The sequence below is a fragment of the Aricia agestis genome, chromosome 17, assembly GCF_905147365.1.
Source record: "Aricia agestis chromosome 17, ilAriAges1.1, whole genome shotgun sequence".
Classification (NCBI taxonomy): domain Eukaryota; kingdom Metazoa; phylum Arthropoda; class Insecta; order Lepidoptera; family Lycaenidae; genus Aricia; species Aricia agestis.
In genome coordinates this window covers 6,634,593-6,647,789 of record NC_056422.1, presented here as the reverse complement: position 1 = coordinate 6,647,789, position 13,197 = coordinate 6,634,593, and the positions used below count along the sequence as shown (strand labels likewise).

Genomic DNA, 13,197 nt, shown 5'->3' with positions numbered 1-13,197 from the left:
TTCACAGCATTGTACTCTAATTACACTTCATAATATTCTATTATATTATAAGAATACTCTCTGCTGTTCGATAGGAATTTGGCTAAATAAAATAAGGAACAAAACTGCATATTAATGGTGCATCAAATACTAGAATATAGCTGTAGTACACAGCTGCTGTAATCCAACGCTTTCTTCTATTTATGATATTCCACACATTTCTTTTAGAAAAGAAACAATTAATTAGTAGAAGAAATATTTTCGTTCTCAGTTCCCTGAGGAGGCCACGAGATAACGAAATACACGCACGTTGAATATTGTATGACACTCTTCAGGGAGTTTTGATTTATCTATTGATTGTATCTCGTGGTGAATTTCTAGTACCCGGGTTTGTTTATATGAGAATTGGTTGAATCAATTTCAAAAGCTTTCTAGATATTCATTATGTGTAAGAATTTGGTAGAAAAGAAAAAATCTTCAGGGTTGAGATTTTCCGATAACACAAAATAAATACACCTTAATCATGCAAAACTAAAAACCAATCGTAACATAAATTTGTTTAGAAACTGATTACCAAATCTACCACAACGTCAATTCAATTTATAAAACGATATTAGTAAATAAAGTTTACTTCACTACGAGTTACGACACATCAAAAATCAAAGCCAGTAAACTCTTTGTCAAATTAAGGTCTCGTTAAGCTTTCGATTTGGTTAACGTCTGCAGACAAACTTGCGAATGGAGCGATTGAAAAGTTTTAACGCTGTTATTCTTTTGAGTACATCGCACACTCAGCGCCAAAACTCATATATGTTTGAAAACGCTTTGTTTGGAACTGTACAGGACCTACTTTTCTTTGGTTCTCTTTTGAAACAGAAGCCTCCGAGTACTGTGACCTTTTAGGCTTAAGGCCCAACTATGACAAAATGTTTATAATAGTAAATAAAGTGAGTAAGTTTGCATACAATACAAATTTACTCAAGTCAGTCGTAAGCTATGAATAATAAAAATCGTAAGAGTTTTTTACAAAGTTAAGACCGACTAACGATCTTTTGGTAGTATCAATAGATGTAGGCTAGTGCCAAGAAATTGTAACTCCTGTAGTAAGTGAATAGTATCCATAGAAATAATAAAATATACTTACTTATAGTAGGAGAAAATATAAAGAATCCCATCAGAATATTACAATTATGAATGTCTTATTGAGTTAGAAAAGACGTTACGACAAAGTTACGTGTACGAAACCCACCTCATTAACAGCCCTGAATATGTAACAGAACCCGCGGGCTAACATAGTGTAGTGAATCTTGAAGTTGTAATGTGAATATGAAACTTGAATTGCGACTAAATTTTGGCAATATACAGTCATAATTGAAGACGTAAGTGGCTGAAGCGGATAACTGACATTTTATAACTTAAGGGTCGTTCATATTGTTTGATATGTAAATAATTTGCAGTGAATCTTTGTACAGGAACCTAGGTAATTACTATCTTCAGCTGAATAATAACTCAAATGATCTTGGTATTACATATATATGAGAATGTCGATAGCACCCGGACTCTTAAGGGATTACTCGTTTTTTCTTTTATGATTTGAACAATCCTTGTAAGTTGTAAATCTCCCGGTCCTTCATTTATGCAAAAAACGAAAATTTTTAGCTACTACTTACCTAATTATAATATAATATTTAAACACGTCTTGAACTATTAGGTAAAGTTCGTTTGCTGAAGTTTACAAGGAATTTCAATAGAATCAGGTGCCAAGTATAATTTCTGCATGTATTACAGAAAATGACTTTGCTTTGATAATAATTTTTATTAAATAACAATAAATAGGAAGCATATAGCGATAATACCTCGGGGTCAAGATACTTTATCAACGTATTATTTTTGTTTAAGGTGAATGGCATTGCAGTTATGCGCTCGAAATAACATGGACAATACTGTGGCACTACTCGATATCTGTACTAATATTATAATACGAATGTGTGTCAGTCTGTTACCTCTTCACGCCCAAACCGCTGAACCGATTTTGTTGAGTATCGAGATACTTCCCGGTAGATATGGAGATAGTCCCGAAAAAGGACTTAAGATACTATTTATCATGGTATTTATATTTTGTTGGCACACATCAATTTCCATTCACAAAAATCTTTTACGAAAAACAGGTCTATCTGCATTAAAAATATTAAATATATTACACCAAAAATACCAAACCCCAATATACCGCAAAAATATTCAATAATTCAACCCTTCTGTAAATGTTTACTCGGCTATCTCCTGGGCGATATATTTAACCCTAGATTTATGAAGGGCTCCAGAAACCCAGAACCGTAGATATCCCAGTAGGGCGACATGGGTAAGGGATTAATACGTAAAGACAAAGATACCGATATCCGATATCTATCGGATATTATCTTTCGGATAATCCTGACGCGCCTTGCCACGCGCCAGTGCCGCGTCTACCCGATAAGAAAGTTAGATAAAGTAATAAACAATGTGTAAGCCATTTTTATATACCGCCAAAAAGGATTCTTATCAATTTAAAAACAGATCTGCGGATGCGTCGTTTATTGTAGAGTATAATTTTTGCAGAGACAGCCAATAGTGGTCCTTCACGTCATGTCATGTCTTTGTCTTTGTCTTGAATTCTGATTGGTGGAGACTGGAGTGACAACCTTGCAAGCCCGCGGTCAGAACCATAAAGTTAATATACCTAGCGGAATAGAGAAACAAAGGCCTGAGCAAGAGAGATGACACTATCAGTAACACTGCGTGGTAAAAAGAGACGTGTGATACATGACAGCGGAACTCTTTTTTTGACGTCCAGTCGGCACACGGTATCGGCAGATTGACAACGTTTATGGTCAGAACAGAGATAAGTATTGGCCAGAGGATTGCCTTTTTCTTTCTAGCTAGAGGTCAATATCATACGGGTATTGCTAAGTCAATTCTTTAAATCTATGGTCCTTACTTAATAGGCCTACAGAATACAGATATTGCTAAGGAATGTGACACTTGACGAAATCCTGCGTGCTCCCATCTCATACATATTAATAGTATTGGACCACGTAAGCAAGCAAAGGGATTTATAATTAAACTTTTTTAATCGGGACTTAACGCGACTTATTTAAGTAGTAATGCTACTACGAGTACATACTTTTTCTCGACGTTTCGGCCGTGTTGCAACGGCCGTGGTCACGAGGGGACTGCAGGAGCGCGACGTCTTCGTTTGCACCGGGCGGTCGGTTCTACGACTACCCTCGAATTGTCCAATATTTGTGTTCCAATACACTGAAAGTCAGTAGGTTCACTGCGACACACAACACTAACTGTATCCGGGTTTACACTTATAGACAGAGGTGACACACGCGGTTTGCACTTATTGATCACTGGATTCCAGGCGGGCGACAATTTAAATCCGTCCTCACGATTGAAATTTTTGTACTTTTTAATTTCAATTGCTTCACGTATTACTCTCGTGTGGTAATGACGATCCGTAGAGAGGATTTTAGGGTCGTGTAGCTCCATCCAGTGATTAGTCCCCATATCAAGCAGATGTTCTGCTACCGCGGATTTATTTGTCTGGCGATTTTTCACTGCGGCTATGTGCTCTTTCACTCTTTCGCCAATAGTCCGTTTCGTTTGGCCAATGTACGAACTACCACAGCTACAATCTATTTTATAAACCCCAGGAGTTTGGAAAGGTAAGGAATCCTTTGGTGACCGAAGTACTTGTGATATTTTACGTAACGGAGTATACACAGTCTTAATGGAGTATTTCCTCAGCTCTGTTCCAATTTTGTCCGTTACGCCTTTGATGTATGGTAAAAATGCTGCTTGACGGTTCACCTCTGGATACCTCGTTTTCTCCTTCTGTCTTCTCAATCCCCTCGACACCTTATACCCGTTACGTCTAAGTACCTCCTGAACATGTGTTAGCTCCTTGGGTAAATGTTCAGGGTCACAAAGGTTATGAGCTCTGTTTGTTAATGATGATATAACAGATTGAAGATGCCGAGGATGATGATGAGAAGATGCGTGTAGATATCTGTCAGTGTGTGTAGGTTTTCTGTACACAGTGTGGGATAATGTACCATCCTCCTTCACTTTGATCTCCACATCCAAAAATGCGAGGCATCTGTTTTTCTCCATCTCGTAGGTGAACTTTATTTTTGGATGGATTGAGTTAAGGTAATTAACATACTGTTCTATTTCCTGTTGACCTCCATTAATAATGCAAAAAACATCATCAACGTACCTCTTCCAAAGTTTCACAGTACATGGTCCAGTAGCTAAAGCTAGGTCTTCAAAGTGCTCCATCCAGATATTTGCAATTATCGGTGCCAGAGGGCTACCCATTGCAACGCCATCGATCTGGAGGTAGTACTGATCTCTGAAGAGAAGGTAATTACCGTCCAAACAGTGTTCAATGAGAACAATATATTCCTTAGGCAACTCATGGTCACACAGCTTGTTTTTAATCACCTCGATGCAATCCTTGAGTGGAACGTTAGTAAAAAGTGACTCAACATCGAAACTCACCATGGTATCTCCGGGTTCCAACCTTATACTCTTCACTATGTCCCTGAAATGGACCGAATCCTTCACGAAAGACGGTGTTTTCCCAACTAATGGTCGCAGCACTCCAGCAACATGTTTAGCCAAGTTGTATGTCGGAGAGTCAATTTGACTCACAATGGGCCTCAGAGGAATGTTCCTTTTGTGAATTTTAGGCAGACCATATAGCTTAGGGGGTTGCACAGGTTTGGGTTTGTGTAGAAAATTGTACTCGTCCTCCGTGAAGACATCTTTGTTTTCGTGGATCAAAGTTCGAATGCGCCGAGTAACTCTGGCCGTTGGATTGTATGACACTGGCTTGTATACATTTGTGTCAGACAGCAAACTCCTTATTTTCTGCACATATTCTTCGGTACTCATAACTACAGTAGCGTTTCCTTTATCAGCCCTTAGCACTAAGATGTCATTGTTGTTTCTTAACTGTTTAAGTGCTAGCCGCTCTTCTGTAGTTATGTTACTCTTTGGCAGCTTCGACTTACGTAATATCACCGCTATATCCTGCCTTATAACTTCTGCATCCGCGGTTGGAACTTTATTACGTGAAATAGCCTGCTCCACGCTACACACTATTTCCTCGTAAGGAATTCGCTGAGGTGTTAATGCGTAATTCATTCCTTTGGCCAATATACTTTTTGTAGGGTCATCCAGCACTTCATCTGACAAATTGATCACCACACGTTCAATGTCTGACACAGAGTTAAGAGTCCCATCACTAGTGGGTATCCGAGGCTTATCACGACGTTGGTGGGTACACAAATTATTAAATTTGCGGTCGTGGCTCACTTTACATAACTCGTATGTTCGCAACGCTTGATGGAACGTTACACGATCACATTTATCAAAATCTTCAGTAGACAACACCCTACTGCATTCCAAATGCACTGTGTACAGTTCACTCACCACCCTACTCAGTTCAATGTGATTGTTCCGTATAAGTTGTTTAAGCAAACGAAAACTCGCAGACGTTAGAATCCTCTTCGAACACGCTATGTCATCACGCGGTTTTATCCACACACATTTAGGTAACACTGCACTATCGCGGCACTGTGACAGGAATATAACCGACGTTTCCAATCGAGCGCGTTTTTTACGAAGGAATTCTAGATGTTTTATTTTTCTAATAATATCCGGCCCGTATCGGTTATTAAGATAACATTTTAAACTTTCGCGTTGCATTATAATTAAACTTTTTAATCGGGACTTAACGCGACTTATTTAAGTAGTAATGCTACTACGAGTACATACTTTTTCTCGACGTTTCGGCCGTGTTGCAACGGCCGTGGTCACGAGGGGACTGCAGGAGCGCGACGTCTTCGTTTGCACCGGGCGGTCGGTTCTACGACTACCCTCGAATTGTCCAATATTTGTGTTCCAATACACTGAAAGTCAGTAGGTTCACTGCGACACACAACACTAACTGTATCCGGGTTTACACTTATAGACAGAGGTGACACACGCGGTTTGCACTTATTGATCACTGGATTCCAGGCGGGCGACAATTTAAATCCGTCCTCACGATTGAAATTTTTGTACTTTTTAATTTCAATTGCTTCACGTATTACTCTCGTGTGGTAATGACGATCCGTAGAGAGGATTTTAGGGTCGTGTAGCTCCATCCAGTGATTAGTCCCCATATCAAGCAGATGTTCTGCTACCGCGGATTTATTTGTCTGGCGATTTTTCACTGCGGCTATGTGCTCTTTCACTCTTTCGCCAATAGTCCGTTTCGTTTGGCCAATGTACGAACTACCACAGCTACAATCTATTTTATAAACCCCAGGAGTTTGGAAAGGTAAGGAATCCTTTGGTGACCGAAGTACTTGTGATATTTTACGTAACGGAGTATACACAGTCTTAATGGAGTATTTCCTCAGCTCTGTTCCAATTTTGTCCGTTACGCCTTTGATGTATGGTAAAAATGCTGCTTGACGGTTCACCTCTGGATACCTCGTTTTCTCCTTCTGTCTTCTCAATCCCCTCGACACCTTATACCCGTTACGTCTAAGTACCTCCTGAACATGTGTTAGCTCCTTGGGTAAATGTTCAGGGTCACAAAGGTTATGAGCTCTGTTTGTTAATGATGATATAACAGATTGAAGATGCCGAGGATGATGATGAGAAGATGCGTGTAGATATCTGTCAGTGTGTGTAGGTTTTCTGTACACAGTGTGGGATAATGTACCATCCTCCTTCACTTTGATCTCCACATCCAAAAATGCGAGGCATCTGTTTTTCTCCATCTCGTAGGTGAACTTTATTTTTGGATGGATTGAGTTAAGGTAATTAACATACTGTTCTATTTCCTGTTGACCTCCATTAATAATGCAAAAAACATCATCAACGTACCTCTTCCAAAGTTTCACAGTACATGGTCCAGTAGCTAAAGCTAGGTCTTCAAAGTGCTCCATCCAGATATTTGCAATTATCGGTGCCAGAGGGCTACCCATTGCAACGCCATCGATCTGGAGGTAGTACTGATCTCTGAAGAGAAGGTAATTACCGTCCAAACAGTGTTCAATGAGAACAATATATTCCTTAGGCAACTCATGGTCACACAGCTTGTTTTTAATCACCTCGATGCAATCCTTGAGTGGAACGTTAGTAAAAAGTGACTCAACATCGAAACTCACCATGGTATCTCCGGGTTCCAACCTTATACTCTTCACTATGTCCCTGAAATGGACCGAATCCTTCACGAAAGACGGTGTTTTCCCAACTAATGGTCGCAGCACTCCAGCAACATGTTTAGCCAAGTTGTATGTCGGAGAGTCAATTTGACTCACAATGGGCCTCAGAGGAATGTTCCTTTTGTGAATTTTAGGCAGACCATATAGCTTAGGGGGTTGCACAGGTTTGGGTTTGTGTAGAAAATTGTACTCGTCCTCCGTGAAGACATCTTTGTTTTCGTGGATCAAAGTTCGAATGCGCCGAGTAACTCTGGCCGTTGGATTGTATGACACTGGCTTGTATACATTTGTGTCAGACAGCAAACTCCTTATTTTCTGCACATATTCTTCGGTACTCATAACTACAGTAGCGTTTCCTTTATCAGCCCTTAGCACTAAGATGTCATTGTTGTTTCTTAACTGTTTAAGTGCTAGCCGCTCTTCTGTAGTTATGTTACTCTTTGGCAGCTTCGACTTACGTAATATCACCGCTATATCCTGCCTTATAACTTCTGCATCCGCGGTTGGAACTTTATTACGTGAAATAGCCTGCTCCACGCTACACACTATTTCCTCGTAAGGAATTCGCTGAGGTGTTAATGCGTAATTCATTCCTTTGGCCAATATACTTTTTGTAGGGTCATCCAGCACTTCATCTGACAAATTGATCACCACACGTTCAATGTCTGACACAGAGTTAAGAGTCCCATCACTAGTGGGTATCCGAGGCTTATCACGACGTTGGTGGGTACACAAATTATTAAATTTGCGGTCGTGGCTCACTTTACATAACTCGTATGTTCGCAACGCTTGATGGAACGTTACACGATCACATTTATCAAAATCTTCAGTAGACAACACCCTACTGCATTCCAAATGCACTGTGTACAGTTCACTCACCACCCTACTCAGTTCAATGTGATTGTTCCGTATAAGTTGTTTAAGCAAACGAAAACTCGCAGACGTTAGAATCCTCTTCGAACACGCTATGTCATCACGCGGTTTTATCCACACACATTTAGGTAACACTGCACTATCGCGGCACTGTGACAGGAATATAACCGACGTTTCCAATCGAGCGCGTTTTTTACGAAGGAATTCTAGATGTTTTATTTTTCTAATAATATCCGGCCCGTATCGGTTATTAAGATAACATTTTAAACTTTCGCGTTGCATTATAATTAAACTTTTTAATCGGGACTTAACGCGACTTATTTAAGTAGTAATGCTACTACGAGTACATACTTTTTCTCGACGTTTCGGCCGTGTTGCAACGGCCGTGGTCACGAGGGGACTGCAGGAGCGCGACGTCTTCGTTTGCACCGGGCGGTCGGTTCTACGACTACCCTCGAATTGTCCAATATTTGTGTTCCAATACACTGAAAGTCAGTAGGTTCACTGCGACACACAACACTAACTGTATCCGGGTTTACACTTATAGACAGAGGTGACACACGCGGTTTGCACTTATTGATCACTGGATTCCAGGCGGGCGACAATTTAAATCCGTCCTCACGATTGAAATTTTTGTACTTTTTAATTTCAATTGCTTCACGTATTACTCTCGTGTGGTAATGACGATCCGTAGAGAGGATTTTAGGGTCGTGTAGCTCCATCCAGTGATTAGTCCCCATATCAAGCAGATGTTCTGCTACCGCGGATTTATTTGTCTGGCGATTTTTCACTGCGGCTATGTGCTCTTTCACTCTTTCGCCAATAGTCCGTTTCGTTTGGCCAATGTACGAACTACCACAGCTACAATCTATTTTATAAACCCCAGGAGTTTGGAAAGGTAAGGAATCCTTTGGTGACCGAAGTACTTGTGATATTTTACGTAACGGAGTATACACAGTCTTAATGGAGTATTTCCTCAGCTCTGTTCCAATTTTGTCCGTTACGCCTTTGATGTATGGTAAAAATGCTGCTTGACGGTTCACCTCTGGATACCTCGTTTTCTCCTTCTGTCTTCTCAATCCCCTCGACACCTTATACCCGTTACGTCTAAGTACCTCCTGAACATGTGTTAGCTCCTTGGGTAAATGTTCAGGGTCACAAAGGTTATGAGCTCTGTTTGTTAATGATGATATAACAGATTGAAGATGCCGAGGATGATGATGAGAAGATGCGTGTAGATATCTGTCAGTGTGTGTAGGTTTTCTGTACACAGTGTGGGATAATGTACCATCCTCCTTCACTTTGATCTCCACATCCAAAAATGCGAGGCATCTGTTTTTCTCCATCTCGTAGGTGAACTTTATTTTTGGATGGATTGAGTTAAGGTAATTAACATACTGTTCTATTTCCTGTTGACCTCCATTAATAATGCAAAAAACATCATCAACGTACCTCTTCCAAAGTTTCACAGTACATGGTCCAGTAGCTAAAGCTAGGTCTTCAAAGTGCTCCATCCAGATATTTGCAATTATCGGTGCCAGAGGGCTACCCATTGCAACGCCATCGATCTGGAGGTAGTACTGATCTCTGAAGAGAAGGTAATTACCGTCCAAACAGTGTTCAATGAGAACAATATATTCCTTAGGCAACTCATGGTCACACAGCTTGTTTTTAATCACCTCGATGCAATCCTTGAGTGGAACGTTAGTAAAAAGTGACTCAACATCGAAACTCACCATGGTATCTCCGGGTTCCAACCTTATACTCTTCACTATGTCCCTGAAATGGACCGAATCCTTCACGAAAGACGGTGTTTTCCCAACTAATGGTCGCTACACGACCCTAAAATCCTCTCTACGGATCGTCATTACCACACGAGAGTAATACGTGAAGCAATTGAAATTAAAAAGTACAAAAATTTCAATCGTGAGGACGGATTTAAATTGTCGCCCGCCTGGAATCCAGTGATCAATAAGTGCAAACCGCGTGTGTCACCTCTGTCTATAAGTGTAAACCCGGATACAGTTAGTGTTGTGTGTCGCAGTGAACCTACTGACTTTCAGTGTATTGGAACACAAATATTGGACAATTCGAGGGTAGTCGTAGAACCGACCGCCCGGTGCAAACGAAGACGTCGCGCTCCTGCAGTCCCCTCGTGACCACGGCCGTTGCAACACGGCCGAAACGTCGAGAAAAAGTATGTACTCGTAGTAGCATTACTACTTAAATAAGTCGCGTTAAGTCCCGATTAAAAAGTTTAATTATAATGCAACGCGAAAGTTTAAAATGTTATCTTAATAACCGATACGGGCCGGATATTATTAGAAAAATAAAACATCTAGAATTCCTTCGTAAAAAACGCGCTCGATTGGAAACGTCGGTTATATTCCTGTCACAGTGCCGCGATAGTGCAGTGTTACCTAAATGTGTGTGGATAAAACCGCGTGATGACATAGCGTGTTCGAAGAGGATTCTAACGTCTGCGAGTTTTCGTTTGCTTAAACAACTTATACGGAACAATCACATTGAACTGAGTAGGGTGGTGAGTGAACTGTACACAGTGCATTTGGAATGCAGTAGGGTGTTGTCTACTGAAGATTTTGATAAATGTGATCGTGTAACGTTCCATCAAGCGTTGCGAACATACGAGTTATGTAAAGTGAGCCACGACCGCAAATTTAATAATTTGTGTACCCACCAACGTCGTGATAAGCCTCGGATACCCACTAGTGATGGGACTCTTAACTCTGTGTCAGACATTGAACGTGTGGTGATCAATTTGTCAGATGAAGTGCTGGATGACCCTACAAAAAGTATATTGGCCAAAGGAATGAATTACGCATTAACACCTCAGCGAATTCCTTACGAGGAAATAGTGTGTAGCGTGGAGCAGGCTATTTCACGTAATAAAGTTCCAACCGCGGATGCAGAAGTTATAAGGCAGGATATAGCGGTGATATTACGTAAGTCGAAGCTGCCAAAGAGTAACATAACTACAGAAGAGCGGCTAGCACTTAAACAGTTAAGAAACAACAATGACATCTTAGTGCTAAGGGCTGATAAAGGAAACGCTACTGTAGTTATGAGTACCGAAGAATATGTGCAGAAAATAAGGAGTTTGCTGTCTGACACAAATGTATACAAGCCAGTGTCATACAATCCAACGGCCAGAGTTACTCGGCGCATTCGAACTTTGATCCACGAAAACAAAGATGTCTTCACGGAGGACGAGTACAATTTTCTACACAAACCCAAACCTGTGCAACCCCCTAAGCTATATGGTCTGCCTAAAATTCACAAAAGGAACATTCCTCTGAGGCCCATTGTGAGTCAAATTGACTCTCCGACATACAACTTGGCTAAACATGTTGCTGGAGTGCTGCGACCATTAGTTGGGAAAACACCGTCTTTCGTGAAGGATTCGGTCCATTTCAGGGACATAGTGAAGAGTATAAGGTTGGAACCCGGAGATACCATGGTGAGTTTCGATGTTGAGTCACTTTTTACTAACGTTCCACTCAAGGATTGCATCGAGGTGATTAAAAACAAGCTGTGTGACCATGAGTTGCCTAAGGAATATATTGTTCTCATTGAACACTGTTTGGACGGTAATTACCTTCTCTTCAGAGATCAGTACTACCTCCAGATCGATGGCGTTGCAATGGGTAGCCCTCTGGCACCGATAATTGCAAATATCTGGATGGAGCACTTTGAAGACCTAGCTTTAGCTACTGGACCATGTACTGTGAAACTTTGGAAGAGGTACGTTGATGATGTTTTTTGCATTATTAATGGAGGTCAACAGGAAATAGAACAGTATGTTAATTACCTTAACTCAATCCATCCAAAAATAAAGTTCACCTACGAGATGGAGAAAAACAGATGCCTCGCATTTTTGGATGTGGAGATCAAAGTGAAGGAGGATGGTACATTATCCCACACTGTGTACAGAAAACCTACACACACTGACAGATATCTACACGCATCTTCTCATCATCATCCTCGGCATCTTCAATCTGTTATATCATCATTAACAAACAGAGCTCATAACCTTTGTGACCCTGAACATTTACCCAAGGAGCTAACACATGTTCAGGAGGTACTTAGACGTAACGGGTATAAGGTGTCGAGGGGATTGAGAAGACAGAAGGAGAAAACGAGGTATCCAGAGGTGAACCGTCAAGCAGCATTTTTACCATACATCAAAGGCGTAACGGACAAAATTGGAACAGAGCTGAGGAAATACTCCATTAAGACTGTGTATACTCCGTTACGTAAAATATCACAAGTACTTCGGTCACCAAAGGATTCCTTACCTTTCCAAACTCCTGGGGTTTATAAAATAGATTGTAGCTGTGGTAGTTCGTACATTGGCCAAACGAAACGGACTATTGGCGAAAGAGTGAAAGAGCACATAGCCGCAGTGAAAAATCGCCAGACAAATAAATCCGCGGTAGCAGAACATCTGCTTGATATGGGGACTAATCACTGGATGGAGCTACACGACCCTAAAATCCTCTCTACGGATCGTCATTACCACACGAGAGTAATACGTGAAGCAATTGAAATTAAAAAGTACAAAAATTTCAATCGTGAGGACGGATTTAAATTGTCGCCCGCCTGGAATCCAGTGATCAATAAGTGCAAACCGCGTGTGTCACCTCTGTCTATAAGTGTAAACCCGGATACAGTTAGTGTTGTGTGTCGCAGTGAACCTACTGACTTTCAGTGTATTGGAACACAAATATTGGACAATTCGAGGGTAGTCGTAGAACCGACCGCCCGGTGCAAACGAAGACGTCGCGCTCCTGCAGTCCCCTCGTGACCACGGCCGTTGCAACACGGCCGAAACGTCGAGAAAAAGTATGTACTCGTAGTAGCATTACTACTTAAATAAGTCGCGTTAAGTCCCGATTAAAAAGTTTAATTATAATGCAACGCGAAAGTTTAAAATGTTAAAGGGATTTATATCCTGATCATCTAAATTCTAAGCTCTAGGCTCTAGAGAAAGAAAAGCGCTGGAGATCATAGATAAAGTAGAAAGATTGTTGTCATAGCAATGAGTTTTAAGAAAAAA

The 13,197-nt window shown here is 40.8% G+C and overlaps 1 protein-coding gene across 5 annotated transcripts in view; it reads right to left on the bottom strand.

Annotated features, from left to right (window-relative positions):
- LOC121735256 (rap1 GTPase-activating protein 1) overlaps positions 1–13,197 on the bottom strand; it is a 330,446-nt gene that overhangs the window by 79,281 nt on the left and 237,968 nt on the right. The window lies entirely within an intron of this gene.